This window comes from Lissotriton helveticus, chromosome 3_1, assembly GCF_964261635.1.
Source record: "Lissotriton helveticus chromosome 3_1, aLisHel1.1, whole genome shotgun sequence".
In the NCBI taxonomy this organism is placed as follows: Eukaryota; Metazoa; Chordata; class Amphibia; order Caudata; family Salamandridae; genus Lissotriton; species Lissotriton helveticus.
Window position 1 is genome coordinate 1848255061 of NC_136061.1, and position 17550 is coordinate 1848272610.

Below are 17550 nucleotides of genomic sequence, written 5' to 3' on the forward strand. Positions count from 1 at the left end.
TAGCTTCTGACAACCATATAACATGACAACTTTGCTCCCTCAGAATAAGAGTGTATCTCTAGAATCGTGTGAAAACAATAGACAGCTATTTCACTCAGTCAAGTGTGCATACTTAGTTTCACCAGAATGCAGAGAAAAGAAAGACGGGCGTTTTCAATAAAAGGTGTTATTTATTGAGCAGTCTTCTTTCTCATACAAGAGAAATGAATTGCCACAATTGCAATACTCATAGTAAAGTAAAGTGTGTATAGTAAAAGGAGGATTATAAAATAATACTGTAAAAGCATTGATATGGTTTCTTAGCCATATGATACTTTAAAATAGATAAAATATATACATACTTATATACATTGACTAACGTACTCAACTGGTGCTTCTAAATACGCCTACCCCGGTGTACCTGACCTAAGCCTAATACGTGGGAAGGAGTAAGTAAGTAGTAGTTTAAGTTAAGTTTGTTTTTGCCAAGAATCTGACTCATGAATTCTCTTTAAGGGTTTAGTCAGCTCCGTACCTGGGTAATAGAAAGCAGGAGGTCTTGTATCTCTCTCTCAGGACTCGATATCCCAGTAACCCGCGAAGGTATCTGGAAACACCGGAGCTAGATTTCTCGGCAGGAGAAAAGACAGCGTCTCTCTCAGTGCGTCAAAAGGGAGGGGCAGCGTCCGTGGGCTCTCGCATCAGCTGGGCTCTCGGGCAAGTAGATAGCTGCTCTGCTCCAAAACCACCACTGTGTGTTTGCTTAAGGCAACGTTGGTATATTTATACCTGAAAGGTGCCGGGTTTGACGTAAGGTTGGACATAAGACATCTTTAAAGATGTCACTAAGAACTGGCCGTTCTTACAGTGCTTTACAGGAGTTCTAGGACGAAATCAAAACAAAAGCAAGGGGGATTTCCCAGGTTGCTGGAGGTTTGGTTTGTTTAGAGAACTCGTTGTGCTTTCTAGGAGTCTGGGGAAGTAGCCTTGCTTAATGTGACAGCATGTGCTACGACTGAATATGGATATGATTACTATGCCGTTATAGGGATATTATTGATTATAACCGAACAAGGTCATAAAATAGAAATATCGATTTAGGCTCCTGGAAAAAAACACAATAACATATCGAGCCACAGCAATAGAGTTGTCTGCAACATATTGAATATCCATGTTAGCATTCCACATGGACAAAATGTAGGTATTTTTTGGTGATCTTCTTGTAACAGTATGTCGCAAAGATGACATAAAATTGTTCACTCTTCCTTTTGAAATTACTGGTCGTGGAAATCCAAAGCGACATTTGGTATAGAATGTATCCTTTGATTTGAACTTTCGTCGACAGTATTTGCCACAACGATGGCTTTGAAATCGTAAAACTTTTCCTCTTAAGTCCTTATCTTTTGTACTTTTGGGTATATCACATGTTGCATATTCTTCAATGAAAGACATTACAGTGTCATCTGAGTCTGTTCCAAATTTGGGAGCATCTTTGATCCATAATAGCATATGAATATGAGGAGCACCTCTCGCTTGATACTCTTTTCTCCAGAAGAAATCCAGAACCTCGCCAAGAGGAGGATTTTTTTTGTTTGTAATAAAAGACATCATAGCTTCGAATCTATGATTAAAATACCTGCATATATTAACTGGATCCAAAGAGCACAGTTTTCCAGGTGTCTTGTACTCTATATTTTCTATGTTTGCATTTGCCTCTCAAAGAAATTCAAGTAAATCTTCCCAAGCATACTCAGCACAGCTTAGAGTAAGAAACCATGCAGGAGTTCCTAAGTTTCTTAGCATACATTTCAAATCCCCATGACGACGGTACCAATACTCGTTAGTACCACGCTGACATGCCATGAGATTAATTAGCTGAGATTCCAAAACACTGTCTTTCTGTTGGACTTTATCCATAAAGTCCTTTGTCGAAACATTTTGCAGATGTACTCCACTTTTTAGTATATGGTTCACTGCATAAGAAAGTCCAGACAAGTCACTCTCAAACAGAACATGAAACAAATATGGAATACATTGACGGAACCTCGGATCTTCTGCATATAATCTTGATGTCCGGTATTCAGATGCAGGAATCTGCATATGTCTGTCATCATATCGTGCACCTTGACCTGTTGGAAATAACTGAGGAAAATAACGAGCTTCCAAGCTTTCTTCCCATACACTAATGGGACTTCCTTTTGCTTTTTTCATCTGAAATAATTCAATAGCATTCCCCATTGCTTCTTTGGAATGCAGTGGATGAACACAATAATGTTCATAAATTTCTTCACTTCTGGACACATCCACTTTTTCAATTTGTCCAGCTGACAAATCATTATCCTCTTCTACAGTTGTTTCCTCTTCTCCTACGTATACATTTTTATAGTATTGATTGTTTTTGACCAAATACAACGTTGCCTTTTTGACTTTTCTAACATCCACTAAATCTTGCCAGATTTTCTTACTCTTTGTAGGCACGCCATTAACTAGAATAACTAGAGGTTCCTCTTCCACATTTTCAACACCAATTGTCTGAATGTTTTTCTTTAAATCAAGAGGCAAATATACAACTCTTCCCTTTAATCCTCTATGTAAATCTGAAGGATTCAATGTCCCTGTCTTAGGCTCCATACGAACAATAGCCTGAAATGGATGCACACATAGAATCACAATAGTCTCGTAGGTATTTAAATCCATCAGTTCAGATGGAATATTAACCAACTCAGGATTATTATGTACAGCTCTAGCAGGCATTCTATTTTCATTTAATTTATTATAACAATATTTACAAATACGTTGATCAGAACCCAAATCAAAACAATTTTCTACCAACAAATAAGTTGCAAAATCTTTCCACTCACTATTATTTTCCTCTTCACTTTTTAAATATAAATCAACTAACCTGGTTTGATTTTTGTAATGAGTGTGTCGACGACACACACAAGAAAAGGTCGGCTTTTCACCTGAAATGACCTTAAACTTTGTTATTTCTTGTTCAAAATTTTCTGTATTAAAATTCTGTACATTTTCTCCCACATTTCCTTCTATTACTGTATCAGTTTCTGCACTGTCTTCTTCTGGACCAAAGTAACTAACCTCAATTTCTTCACAGATGTTCTTAACATCTAATTCAGATCCATGCAAAAGAGCACTATTTAACTGTTTGAGCTCAAGTGCTGGCCTTTTTGCATAATACAACCTTCTCACTAATTTCCTCACTTCGGTATGATGCACTGCTAATATCCTGAAATGGTGAAAAACACTCTGGCATACTTTTTAGAAAGACAAGCCAGAGAATGCCCTTGCAGACCTGTTTTTTCTCTCACTCTGCAAGGGTCTAATTCTTGCAACATTTTAACCTTTTGTTTAAGACTTTTCTTAGCATACTTACGTAAGAAATTGCGAAAAAAATCAATTGAATCCTGTCGGACACTACAAATATTTATTTATTTATTTATTTAACGATTTGTAAAGCGCCTGGTGACCCGGAGGCATCCCCGCGCTGTAAGTGCTTGAATTGGCCAAGGGAGGGGGAAGAGCTTATTTGGGAAAAAGCAGAGTTTTAAGCTGTTTGCGGAAGCGTAAGTAGCAGGGTTCCAACCGCAAACAGCGGGGGAGCGAATTCCAGCGTGAGGATGCTTTTACTCAAAAGCGACGGCCTCCAGTGCGTACCCTCCTGAACTTAGGGACATTAGCCAATCGCTCATTGTCCGAGCGCAGGGATCTCGAGGCTTTGTACGGGGTAACCATGTCTCCCAGAATGGAAGGGCCTTGTCCATTGAGAAGTTTGTGAGCGATGCACATTGCCTTAAACTCGATCCTCTCTCGCACTGGCAACCAGTGGAGAGCCTTAAGCGCTGGTCTGGCAGAGGCTCTAGAGGGAAGACTCATTAGCATCCGGGCAGCCGCATTTTGGGTTCGTTGTAGCTTGCCCAGGGTAGTTTCGGGGGCTCCTAAATAGACAGCATTGCTGTAGTCCAATCGTGCAAGGATCAGTCCTTGAACCAGGAGTTTCCTTGATTGGGGAGGGAGCAGCGGAAGAATCTTGCGGACTGATCGCATAAGTCCGAAGCAGGTTCCCGCTGTTTTAGTTGCCTGGGTTTTCATAGACAAGTCCGGTTCGAGCCAGACCCCCAGACTCTTGATTTCCTTCTTAGGGGCTGGCACCTCACCCATAGCATCGGGCCAAACAGATGATGGAATTGCTGACCATTTCTTGCCCATCAGCATAACTTCAGTTTTGGACCCGTTGAGTTTGAGTGAGGACTCGCACATCCAGAGATGGATTTCCTGGAGGCAGTGCAAGAGATTGTCTGGGCATTGATCAAGATGTGAGAGCGAGACAACCAATTGCGTGTCGTCCGCATAGCTCACAATCTTGATGCCCAAGGGGGCAACTATGTCCTCTAGAGGAGCCATATAGGCGTTAAAAAGAGTGGGACTAAGTGAGGAACCCTGGGGCACCCCACTAGTCAAAGGCAGAGAATCAGAGCGGGAGTTGCCATCCCAAACCTGGAACGAACAGCCCGACAGAAATGACTCTATCCAGGCCAACGCGGTGCCCCCAAGTCCCGCCCTGGCCAGCCGGTGGAGCAAGACACGGTGATTCACCGTGTCAAAGGCTGCACTAAGGTCCAGGAGGATCACTGCCACTGACCCCCCTGAATCTAAAATGCACCTTGCCTCCTCGATGACGGCGAGGAGGGCAGTATCCGTGCCTTGGCCAGGGCGAAACCCAGTTTGGGACCGACGCAGCAGGTTATTAGATTCCAGGAACTGGGACAGCTGGATGTTGACCAGTTTTTCGGCAATTTTGCTGATGCCCGGGAGGAGCGAGATCGGTCTATAGTTGGCCAGATCAGTGGGGTCCAATTGGGGTTTTTTGAGAAGGGCCTTAACTACCGCCCCCTTCCAACTAGGAGGGACGGAGCCTTGGGACAGCGAGGTATTGATCAACTCCAGGATTGGGGACACGATCGCAGGGGCGACTGCTTTCAGAAACCTCATGGGGGCAGGGTCACGAGGAGAGCCACTTTTCATCTTGGCCAGAGTCTTTCCAACCTCGTCCGGTGAGACCGCCCTAAAAGCGGTCAGCTGTGGGCGAGGGGCGCCTCCTGGGCAAGTGTCAAGCGCAGCGTTGTCCCCGTAGGCCTGGCTAGGCTGCGGAAGTGAAGCTAGGATGTGGGAGACTTTAGAGTCAAAGTATTTAGCAAGTTCATTGCTCCTGTCCGGTAGGGTCCTGGTTAGTGAAGGGGGTTGTGGTATTTTTAGGAGTTCTTTGGCAATGAGATAGGATTCTCTCGCAGAGTTAGTGGCATTTTTTATCCTATCATCATAATAAGAGGCCTTAGTAAGTTTCAGAGCAGATTTGTATGCTCTCACCGTCCTCCGGTAGGAATCTTACTAGAGTGGAGCCAGTCCTTCCTCCACAGTCGCTCCGCTTTTTTACATTCCTTGCCGAGGGTTCTGAGTTCCAGGCTGAACCAGGGGGCTGACCCTGTCTTTCCGCTTTTATCTTCGCGGGTTTTTATAGGTAGGATAGAATCGAGTGAGTTGGAGATCCACTTCCTGAAATTGCTATCCGCTACGACAGGATCCCCTGAGGGGGCGGGGGTCGTTGATTCCAGGGCTCTGGCCCAGTCCTCTGTTGAGAGTCTGGACCATGCCCTGTCCCGGGTATACGTGACAGGCTTATGGGGCTTCCTAAATTCTCCTGGCCAGAAGAGAGGAACCAAAAAGTGGTCCGTCCAGGGGAGGGGGCAAGAAGATTTGGCCTGGAGGGTGTGGACATTTGTAAAAACTGGGTCGAACAGGTGGCCCTTGATATGGGTGGCTCCAGTATTGACCAGTTGGAGACCATAGGCAGCCAGGTCTAGAATCAGATCAGCAGCCCCTGTGTCTAGGGGATCATCAAAGTGAATATTGAGGTCCCCTAGCACAGTGAAGTTAGGTGTAGAGTGGGCCAGTGCTGATATAGATTCTAGTAGGGCGCTAGCAAAGGGCCCAAAATGTCCGGGGGGCGATACACCAGGAGGCCTGCCAGTGAAGTTGTCGGGGCCAGCTGGATGGTAAAATGGCAGCTCTCTGAGTCCATGATGTGAGCATCGCTGATTCTGCATGAGAGGTGATCTCTATGCAGAATGGCCAGTCCGCCCCCTCTGCCAGAGGGACGTAATTGGGACTGGATGAGAAAACCCGGGGGCAGGGCTAAAACCACATCCGAGTGTGTGGTGAGCCAGGTTTCCGTGAGGAACAGGATGTCTAGCTCATGGTCCCCGAGCAGGTGGTTAATAAGCAGGGCGTGCATGGGGAGCGACCTACAGTTCAATTCTGCTAGTTTCAGGCCAGAGTGTGAAATAGGTGCCTGAGTGAGTTGTAAGTGGACTGGGTGGCAGAGTACGCAATTTATAAAAGGTCCATCTGAGTCGTGTACGTAATTACACAGTGTGTTCTTTGTAGGTCTAAGACTTAGAAGGGCGCGACGCGAGTAACTCACCCTCTTGGTGTCTGAGCCCGGCATGGGTTCTGGCCCTGAGCCCGTTCGTGCGCAGACGGGCTTGCCTTAGGCGCGCAGTCGTCGCGCTCGTCCGCTGCGCGTCTGGAACATGCACATAATTTATGCTACTTCCGGTGCAGAGCGAGGGGGCGTGGCCTCGGAAGGGGGCGTGGCCTCCGGTTTCAGCGCGCTGGCGCCAAACAATGTTCTGGGGCGGTCTTGCTGCAGCAATAGATCGGCTGCTTTGGACCACAAGGTTCTCAAAAAGCGTAAGTGTGTTTAAAATCACAAGTTATTAGGTGACACAAAATTTTAAAAGATAGCACACAGCCTCGCTCCCGGCTTCCGCCTCAGGAGCACAACAACAAACAGTTACCTGGCGCCTTAACTCGGCGTCTTAAGTAGGGTTTGTGGGAGGGGGCGTGGCCTCGGAAGGGGGCGTGGCCTCCGGTTTCAGCGCGCTGGCGCCAAACAATGTTCTGGGGCGGTCTTGCTGCAGCAATAGATCGGCTGCTTTGGACCACAAGGTTCTCAAAAAGCGTAAGTGTGTTTAAAATCACAAGTTATTAGGTGACACAAAATTTTAAAAGATAGCACACAGCCTCGCTTCCGCCTCAGAAGCACAACAACAAACAGTAAATATTCCAAGTGTACACTGGAGCCTTAGGACGTCTACCTAAAACTTCATCAGCTATCACCTCTTCTGCATTTCTAGGCACAATTTTCTCTTTTTCAATAGGACAACCGTCCTTCACCTCATATGCTCGACCACTGGTGTCAACTGCATGCAACAAATCATTACTCTAAAAGTAACTCTCTTCATTAAAAAATGGCTCACAACTTGAACTATACTTCCGTTTTCCAGAAAAAACATTACAAAAATTACTTTTATTTATTTCTCTTTTCCATTTACTCTTAGCTTTTAAGACATTGATTGCCTTATTGCGTGTATTTATTCTATTAATTACTAAAACAAACAACTTCTTTTTTGTGTCAAACGCGCGTTCAACAATATTCTCAATATATATATTTTTCTTATAAAAAGCTATTTTCCTTTTAGAAATCTTTACATTTTTTAATAAATTCGAAACAACTATGTTATAAAACATGCGCTTCCTGATTTACGCACACTGATTAGTATGTCTATTATTATAGACAATTTGATCACCACATAGTTGGGAAACATTTTTCTTTTTTCTCTGATTTCTCCTTGTAGATACTGACAAGTGTTTTTCATTTTCCACATTATTCAAACTTTTTTTTCTTTGAGTTAATTTCTTTATGAAATCCTTGGTTGTCTTGCCAGGAGCACTCTTCTTTTTGTCCGTACTTTGTCGATTACGTAAATCTTCTAATTGTTTTTTCTTGGAAAAGTAAGTGTTTATATTTTTTCTTTTTTCATTCTTGTTCGGCATGTTGATTTTTCTTTCTGTAGAAAATTACAATCTGTTGTGAAGATAGAAAACAAATGTTATAGACCACTACTAACATACTACATAGAAATTGTAACCACTAAATAATGTAAACACTGGTTCACTTTATAAGTAAAATTAAGGCATAGGAACAGTCTCTGAACAGAGTAGGAAATCATAGAGTGAGTGCTGTTTCTGACTTTATGGCAGTGCATTCAACATTATAGAATTATTTGCTGAGAATAATATTTCAGGGTTAAGAACAGTACAGTGGTTTTCAGGCAGTGTAGGGGTTCATAGTGGGATTAATATTTCTGACCCTAACACACTTCATCAGAACATCTATTCTCATTTTTGTTAAACACATCAACAATTCAAATTATTACAATACTACAAAAAGACTCACTCGAATAATTTTTAATTATAAATTATAAACTTATTCATCAAACATTTCGTATTGCAATAAAACTTCCAACATGACTTCATCCGGTATTTCATTTTCATCAAATACAAAATTTACATTTTTCAAATTCAAAATCTTCTACCGCTTCCACAAAAACACTGTCCAAACTCTCATCAAAGAAATCTTCATTTTCAGTATCAATTTCCTCTTGAAAAGGTCCATCTTTGACATCCTCTATTAATTCGCATGGGATCTCAAAATTCAAAGCAACGTTCTCTTGATGCTCTTCCATTGCACCAATATGATAATGTTGCTGGTCCTTGCAAAAAAATATAAACACTTAATTATATCGTTTTCACTAATAGATAATAAAAACTACCTTTATCAATTTTATAGGTACATATATTCCCATACTTTTAAACACACTAACTACGCAAATTAATCTGCCACCTTCCTCTTAAATGAAAACAGACTCACACTGTGATCTTAGACACATAACACTATCCCTTGCAATTTAGTAAAACAATTACTACAGTCAAAGGGGGTCTTACTGTGAGTGTTGTTTCAGGGTTTTCAGGACTGTAGAACTGTTGAAAGAGTTTATAATGTGTTTCTAGGGATGGAATTTCTGGGTTTGGCACAATGAACTGGTGTTCAAGCTGTGTAGAGAGTGAAGGTGGGACTCAGAATGTACAAATAAATATTCACTGAAATGATTACTACTTGCTACAGAAACCGTTGTTTTTTCATTTCAACAGCACACCCGGCATCTAAATTGCACAGCATGAACACAATTTGAAAATTAAGAGGCCTGAGATACATACTGCATTGAACTTTCTACAACTATCTCTCCTAAATCATGACACACTCCATGGTTTACGTGATTTAGCCCACAGAGGGACAGATAGTAGAAAGAGAAAATGGTACAAGCAGTGGATGTGAGACTATACAGACAGAGAGGGAAAAGTTTTAACATGGCAGCACTGTGTAATACACACCAGCAACCATATCATAATAGACCTGTGCAAATGCATATGAAAGGGTGCAGACAGATGGTACAGGCACAGATAGAGAAATGGTGCAGATAAAAAATGAAATAACGCAGGCAGAGACTAAACTGTTACAGACAGAGGATAGATGGTGCAGGGCTGCAAGCAGAGGAACAGATGGAGCAGTCACAAAAAAGATGGTGCAGAGAGACGGTGAGATGATATGAGCACATAAACAGATAGTGCAAGCAGACACAGACATGGTACACACAGAGGATAAAATGGTACAACAGGGAAGAAATGCTGGAAACAGACACTGAAATGTTATATGCAAAGGCTAAATTGAGCACACAGAAGCGGAGATAGAGAAGACAGAGAGAAAATAATACAACCGAAGGGTGCGAAACTACAGACAGAGAGGGAAAAGATTTATCATGGTAGCACTGTGTAACACACACCAGCAGCCATATCATAATAGGCCTCTGCAAATGCACATGAAAGGGTGCAGACAGATGGTACAGGCAGAGGTAGAGAGATGATGCAGATAAAAAATGAAATAACGCAGGCAGAGACTAAACTGTTACAGGCAGAGGATAGATGATGCAGGGCTGCAAGCAGAGGATCACATGGAGCAGTCACAAAAAAGATGGTGCCGAGAGACGGTTAAATGATATGAGCACATACATAAATAGTGCAAGCAGACACAGACATGGTACACACAGAAGATAAAATGGTACAACACAGAAGAAATGCTGGAAACAGTGGGAGAAATTTTTCTTATTATCTTAAACTGCACAAAAATAGATCCCCTTTACAAATTAGCAACTCACCTTTATAAATGGTTTTGAAGATTCAAAACACTCTCAATCACACTCCAGAATCTTTGATTTGAGCGCCAAACACTAAAAAAACAAAGCACTAATTTCATCACCATGTTACATGCTACATAGAAATAACTAATACTACATGTTCTAAAACCTTACTCAGTTCAAAAATACATAATTTACAGATTTTTAAGCACAAATTATTCAGATAGATTCATCTAAAAACAAGCTTGACTCATAGTGTGATCTTACACCCATGACACTATGCCTTGCAATTCATTAAAATAAGAAGACAAAGAAGGAAGATTACAGAAAAACGTGCAAATACCATTCCTTTATTCAGAGAAACACTCACTGTGATCCTGGTCAAAAACTTTAAAACCACTCATTTTAATAAAACACATTTACCACAGTCATTTCTTTAAGACCGAGAACACAGCCCATGTGTTCAATATTAGACAGATTTGTTGGCATGAGCTGTAAGCCATTTTGTATTTTTAGCAGCCATTTTGTTTGCCATGTGCTCTCCTACCTTTCTGTTAACAGTCCTTGTAGCCTGCCTAGAGACAAAATATGTTTAACATACTGCTCGTGTGCTACTCAAAGGTGGACAACCTTGGAGCGACAATTTATACGCGGCCGTCCAGCCGCGGAGTATGCACCACCCCGTCATCCTTGGGGGTCACGGAAGTGAAACAGCAGCCGTACACGGGATCGAGGACGGGCCCACTTGCGGGGTCCATACAGGACTTGATTATGTGCTTTCTGCACCACACTTCCCATAATACACAGTCTCATTTGAGCCTCCCATTGGTGGGTGTGTCATATGGAAAATGGAGAAGTGGGTTAGCGGTTGCACACACCGCTTCCGTTAAAGCCCCTGAAGAGAAGCATATGGAGCTTCGAAACACGTCTGCAGATCCATTACAGAGCGGCATCTACAAGCGGATCCCCGTCCTCACCTACACATAAATCAAGCTGCTGCTCGTGTGCTACTCAAAGGTGGACAACCTTGGAGCGACTATATATATATATATATATATCTATATATATATATATATATAGATATATATATATATATATCTATATATATATCCAAACAAGAAACTCCATTAAGTGCTCCCAATCTACGGGGTGGCGCGAGTCCGGCGGAGAAACCGGTGAGCAACATCATTCAAGAACAACATACCTCTCACGCTCTCAGAATCGTCCTGACATCTGTAATCACGAGCTGGGTGCAATCAAAGTAGGGGTTTATTTTCAGTCATAAACCGCTGTGACGCGTTTCGCCACCGTGGTGGCTTGTTCACACAGCGTGTACACAAACACAATGTCCATTACATACACTGAAGTATAAACATGGTAAAGGGACTATGTCTGTCACATTCAGGTTCTCTGACATATTCTATAGTCGCCATCTTGGCGTGTGGTGGAATTAGCTGTTCCTATGTATTGCTCGGGTTGTGTTTCCCTTATTTTATGGCCAAATGCTCGGATTATTAATTGTGCCTGTTTCGCACTGATACGGGATTCTTGTGTGCGAATCAGTGCACGTTACACCTTTGGTTTAAAGCACAACCCTCGACTCGCTTTGTTCGTACATGCGGTCGTTTTACTGATAATGTCAGAGCGTTAGCATTATACTTGATTTAACAATAAAAAAAGCAACAGCGTTGTTAATCAAGAAACCATAATACTTCATAACAAAACTATTAAAAAGTAAGTAAAATTTGAACTATTATGATTAATAATCGCAAATGTTTATTTATCACGATGAAGTCTTTTCAAGTATATACCGTTATAATATATCTAATATGCAAATATTATGTTTACGCTTTGACAAATATTTTCATGCTCATTATTAAGCACCAATTAATTCTTATTTAATTTCGCCTATTCAAGGCATACCTATAAATATATATATATATATACTTATACTCATATATATGTGTGTGTGTGTGTATATATATATATATATATATATATATATATATATATATATATATATATATATACAAAGACAGAAACACAATTGTTTTTATTTAGATCATAACAATAAAAAGTATTTTAAAATATATATACTATTGTATATATAATGTACAAACGTATATAATATTTAGACTTTATTAGCAATGTCTTCATGCATAACATTAACACTATTCAATATTTATGTATATATGTCAACAACAAAACTATATCCATATATATATATATATATATATTTGTATAGATATAAAAATATATAAAGCACAGCAACCTAATCATGTACAAATGTATATAACATTAAAAAACACCTAATAAAAAACTTCTTAAAAGGTAAGTAAATTAAAGCTGTGATTATTAATGTTCAACATATTCATTACAGAGATTTCCAAAATATTTTTGGACAGTATATACCAGTAATTCTCAAAGTTTTTTGACACTCGACTCCCTTCACCTGTTACCCATTGGCCAATGCTCCCCATCATGTTACTTTTTTGAGAAAATAGTTTGAGAAAATAGAAGAAAGTAAGTCCAACCCCAACAATACTTCTATTTTTCTCCCTGTCCAGTGCAATGCATTAATAACTTTGCCAAGATGCCAGCAACAGGAGTCCTCATTAATTTTCTATTTTATCTAGCCCAAGTACTTACTGCCCAAGAATGTTGCTACAAGAAGATTAGTAAAACCAATACGTAAGTACTATCACCCCTACAGCACAAAAAACAAGAAAAAACTGTGACCCACAAACACATAGAAAGTAATCTTAATCAGAAAGAGCTCAGCTGATAACAGACAGCTTCACCACTAAGTACGTTGCAAACAGTACTGGCACAAGTTTAGACCACAAATGAATGAGCGTGTAATTACAAATATAGCAGCAAGCAATACTGTTTTTATACAATAACATTTTAGACAAATATGTTTTCAAACAAATACTCTTGTTTATAGTACTTTTGTGTGAAGCAATGGCCATTCGCATCAGCTATATACAACAATTTGCAAAAAAGACTGGATGTTATAGTAAATATGTCCTAAATGTTCAAATGTTGCAAATGTGCTGCGATTTAACATAACATAAGTTTGAAATGCCTACAACCAACATCTTTGTGTACCCGACAAATTCTAGGAAGAAAGACATGCCTGTCTGTCATCTTCAAATCTCTACACAAATAGAACTTTGGTCAATATGCTAATCCACTATTTATTCTCCTTTATGCTTTGTGCTTATAACTTAATAGCAAAGCTTCATAGAATTATTACTTATCGAAGACACAGATTAAGAGTACACAACTGTACACTAAAGGCTTATTTAGAAGCAATGTTTATTTGCCACACTATCCAATCATCAGCTCTACTACACCTGCCATCACTCTTATCAGAACATGTAATGCACACTTCAGTAAAAGCTCCTACTAGTGACATATACACCTCCTACCTGCTCCTCTTCAAAAGCAACAAGAATGTTATGTCATGCAAAACTAAAAATAAAATGTAACAAGTAAGTAATCATCTACAAAAAATAAATGTATATATAGAATAACACGAACAAAAGCAGCAATTAAACACCAGTACAAGGTAAGTAAAGAAATTTATATATGTGTCTATTTTAAAAAAATATTGCTAAATACAGTACAACAAAAAAAGTCATAACTATTAATTGCACCTTAAATGCTATTGATACTATTTAACAACTATTCCTTTACAGTCACTTTTAAATAAAAGCATATTCAAACATGCAAAACTGCATGCAAAGAATATATTGTTATAACTAAATACAGCTATTTACAAATACAGCAGTAAATTAAATTATTATATATTACAGGAAGAAGCTACAAAAAATATATTCGGAGGAGGACAGGAAACAAAAATTAAGAGTATAACCACTGACTGTGTGAAAGTTACTCTATGGAGAGAGGCAACTGATTTCCCTATCGAAATTGGAAAATATGTACAGATAACACACCTGACTGTACATGAATTCAATGGAGAAAAGATCTTAAACACTACTCTGCACACTCAACTACAAGTAAGTTAACTTTTTTTTAATTATTCATAAAAACAGAATATTTCCCCAAAAGAATTTTTATTAAAACAATATCTCCATAGGTCTTACAACCACCAAAAGAAAATATTACGATAACATTAAATGGACTTGAAAAAACACATCAAGAGATAAGCACTATGACAGTGAAAGTGGAAACAACTGACACTTTTCAATCAATGGAAATCGACAACACAACTTTAATGGATTTCTTGGACATCAGCACAGATACGGAGGACTTTGGATATGCATTAATGCCACATCTACCAATTACACTAAATGTACTATTTTGCAATGGATGCATAACAAATATAATTAAACAAGTCTAATATACAGTAATAAAAAAAATGCATCAAAAAGTACAAATCTGTAAAAATAAAGGCTTTTATATTGCATTAAAACTGTTTACATGTTAAAAAGTCACTATTTCACTATGACATAATCTTTAAGTATTTGGAATGCTATTCTATATGTAGCACATTTCTGCACATGTTAATGTACAATTTTTTTTACTTATGCTACATTATTTCTCTAAAATTAGATATACTACAAACATTCAGTGCAGAATTAGAATGTTAACTTGTAATACATTATTTTTAAACAATTGTACATAGTAGAAAACTTATAGCACACAATGGGGCTTTGGGGGGGGGGCGGCCGACAACCGGGAGACCTGCCACCCCCGGGGGTTTTGGGGCCCGGAAGGGGGGGGGGGGGAGAGAAGTTGACAGCAGTGCTGGGGGTTGGGCTACTTGGGCAGGCGGCTGGCGTTTTTCGGCTTCCCTTGGGCTGGGGTCGGGCTGGGGGGGTCTTAAGTCCGGCCATTTTGTGTCACTGACCACCATTTCGGTGGCAGAGACACAGCAACCGGCGTAGGGTTCGGTTGCTGGCGGCCTATCCACGGGCAGAAGATGCAGCCGTTTTGCGACGGGGTTTCAGGGACGGCTTTCGGTTGGAGTACGAGGGTCCGCGGATTGCACGCTGGGCGGACAATTTGAAGTCGGTCAATGCTCACAAGGGGATTGTGCGGGAGAAGCTGTTCAAGGAGGTGAAAGAGGGCCGGATGGTGGGCCCCTTCATGGAGCCTCCTTTGCCGAACCTGATTATCTCACCGATCAGAGTGGTGCCCAAGAAGGAGCCGGGGCAGTTCCAGTTGATTCAGCACTTGTCGTGGCCAGAGGGGTCGTCGGTGAATGATTTCATTTCGGCGGAGCTTGCGTCGGTGTCGTACTCGTCAGTGGACATAGCGCAGAAGATCGTATCGGCGGTCGGGCCGGGTGCCATGATGGCGAAGTGCGACATGAAGTCGGCGTTTCGGCTGCTCCCGGTGCACCCGGAGGATCACCAGTTGTTGGGGATTCAGTTTGATGGGTGCATTTTTGTCGACAAAGCGCTCCCGATGGGGTGCTCTATCTCTTGTGCGTTGTTTGAGCGGTTCAGTTCCTTTCTGCAGTGGGCTTTTTCCAGGCGCACAGGCTCTGAGACGGTGACGCACTATCTGGATGACTTCTTTCTGGTGGGGCGAAGCGGTTCGACAGACTGTCAGCGGCAGCTTGATGGTTTTACGGACCTGATGGGTTAGTTGAGTGTTCCCCTGGCGCCAGAGAAGACGCACGGTCCCACCAGTATGGTGCTGTCCTTTCTTGGTATAGAGCTCGACTCAGCGGCCATGGAGGCACGCCTGCCGGAGGACAAGAGGTCTGCAATGTTGGCTTTGGTGAGCGGCATGCTGGACAAACGGAAGGTGACTGTGCGGGAGGTGCAGGTCCTGTTGGGACATCTGAACTTTGCGTGCCGCGTGGTGCGTGCGGGGCGTACGTTCTGCCGGCGGCTGGGTTTAGCACTGTCGGGTTTGACGTTGCCGCACCATCATCTGCGCTTGTCGGCGGGGACGAAGGAAGATTTGCGGCTGTGAATGGCGTTCCTGGGGCTGTTCAATGGTGTGCCCTTGGCGCCCCCAGAGGACTGGGAGTGGAACGTCACGCTGTATTGGGATGCGGCGGGGGTCGGAGGCTTGGGTTTGTATTGGGAGGGGGACGGTGGTGTGCGGAGCAGTGGCCGCTGCATTGGCGTTCCTGGAATTGTATCCTCTGGTGGTTGCGGTCACGGTGTGGGCGCAGGAGTCGGCACATAAGCGGGTGCTGTTCAGGGTGGACAATATGTCCGTGGTTCAGGTGGTTAACAGGCAGTCGGCAAGGGACCCGCAGGTTTTGAAGCTGATGAGGGTGTTCGTGCTGCGCTGTTTGGAGAATGACATCCTATTTCAGGCTCGCCACGTCCCTGGGGTGGACAATGACATTGCGGATGTTTTGTCTCGTTCACAGTGGCAGAGGTTCCATGGGCTAGCCACGGAGGCGGAGGAGATCAAGACGCCGGTTCCGAGGGAGCTTTGGTAGGTGGGAGATGCTGGGTCGTTCAGCTGGTGAGGGCGTTGTTGGCTGCGTCCACTTGGAAGACGTATGTACAGGCTTGGGAGGAATTTCGACGGTCTGGTGCGGTAAGGCAAGGGGACCGGTGGCAGCGGGAGAAGCAGGCGGTGCAGTTCATGTTGGCTTTGATGGACAGGGGTTTGTCGAGGGTGACGATTGCGGGTAAGTTGTCGGCGGTGGCGTTCATGGGTAAGCTGTGGTGGGGTTATCCGCCTTCGGCCAGGGACTTGGGGGCGTGCTTGTTGGAAGGTTGGGCGAGGTAGAGGGGAGCGCGGGTGAGTCAGCGGAGGCCCATTACAGAGGACATGCTGGGGGGTTTGTTATCAACGTTGCCATCTGTGTGTCGTGATGGGGGGGAGAGACGATTTTGTTTTCCGCGCTCATGTCATGGTTGTTTTTTGGGACCTTCCGGGTTTCGGAGTTGGTGAGCCTGAAAGGGGGACCGGGGGTCCTGTGGGAGGATGTGGAGATACAGGGTCGGGGGATGGCGGTGCGCTTGCGGCGCTCGAAGACGGATCAACGGGGGGAGGGCACATGGGTGGTGTTGGGGCCGGGGAATCGGGAAGGGGTGTGTCCCGCGACGTTTGGCGGCTGGCCGGACTATGGGGGTAGTGGAGGTTTTTGGTCGGGGGGACGAAGGCAGGGTGACGGCGGCTCAGGTTTTGTGGGTCCTGTGCCACGCCCTGCGGTCTATGGGTGAGGACCCGAAGGCTTACGGAACGCATTCCTTTCGCATTGGGGTGGCGACAGAGGCGGCACGGAGAGGATGGGGAAGGAGGATATCAAGCGGTTGGGGCGGTGGAAGTCAGATTGCTACAGGACATATGTCGAGATGCGGGGGTAGAAGAGGCACATTGATCTGGTTTTTCGCCCTCTTACATGTGTGTCTTTGCAGGTGCTTTGGCGGGGCCGGCTGTGGCGGCGTTGGACATTTACATTGTGGTTCACTCCTTTGTCAAACGAGCGGAGAGGGCTGAGTGAGACAAGCATCGG

General features: G+C 42.9%; 1 long non-coding RNA gene across 2 annotated transcripts in view; it reads left to right on the top strand.

The window, feature by feature from the left end:
* LOC144823894 (uncharacterized) overlaps positions 1-14529 on the top strand; it is a 201323-nt gene extending 186794 nt beyond the window's left edge. For both annotated transcript variants that reach the window (XR_013608852.1, XR_013608853.1), the window contains exons 2-3: positions 13910-14113; positions 14194-14529. This is a non-coding gene — a long non-coding RNA (uncharacterized LOC144823894). The remainder of the gene's footprint in view (positions 1-13909; positions 14114-14193) is intronic.
* The last annotated feature ends 3021 nt before the right edge of the window (positions 14530-17550 follow it).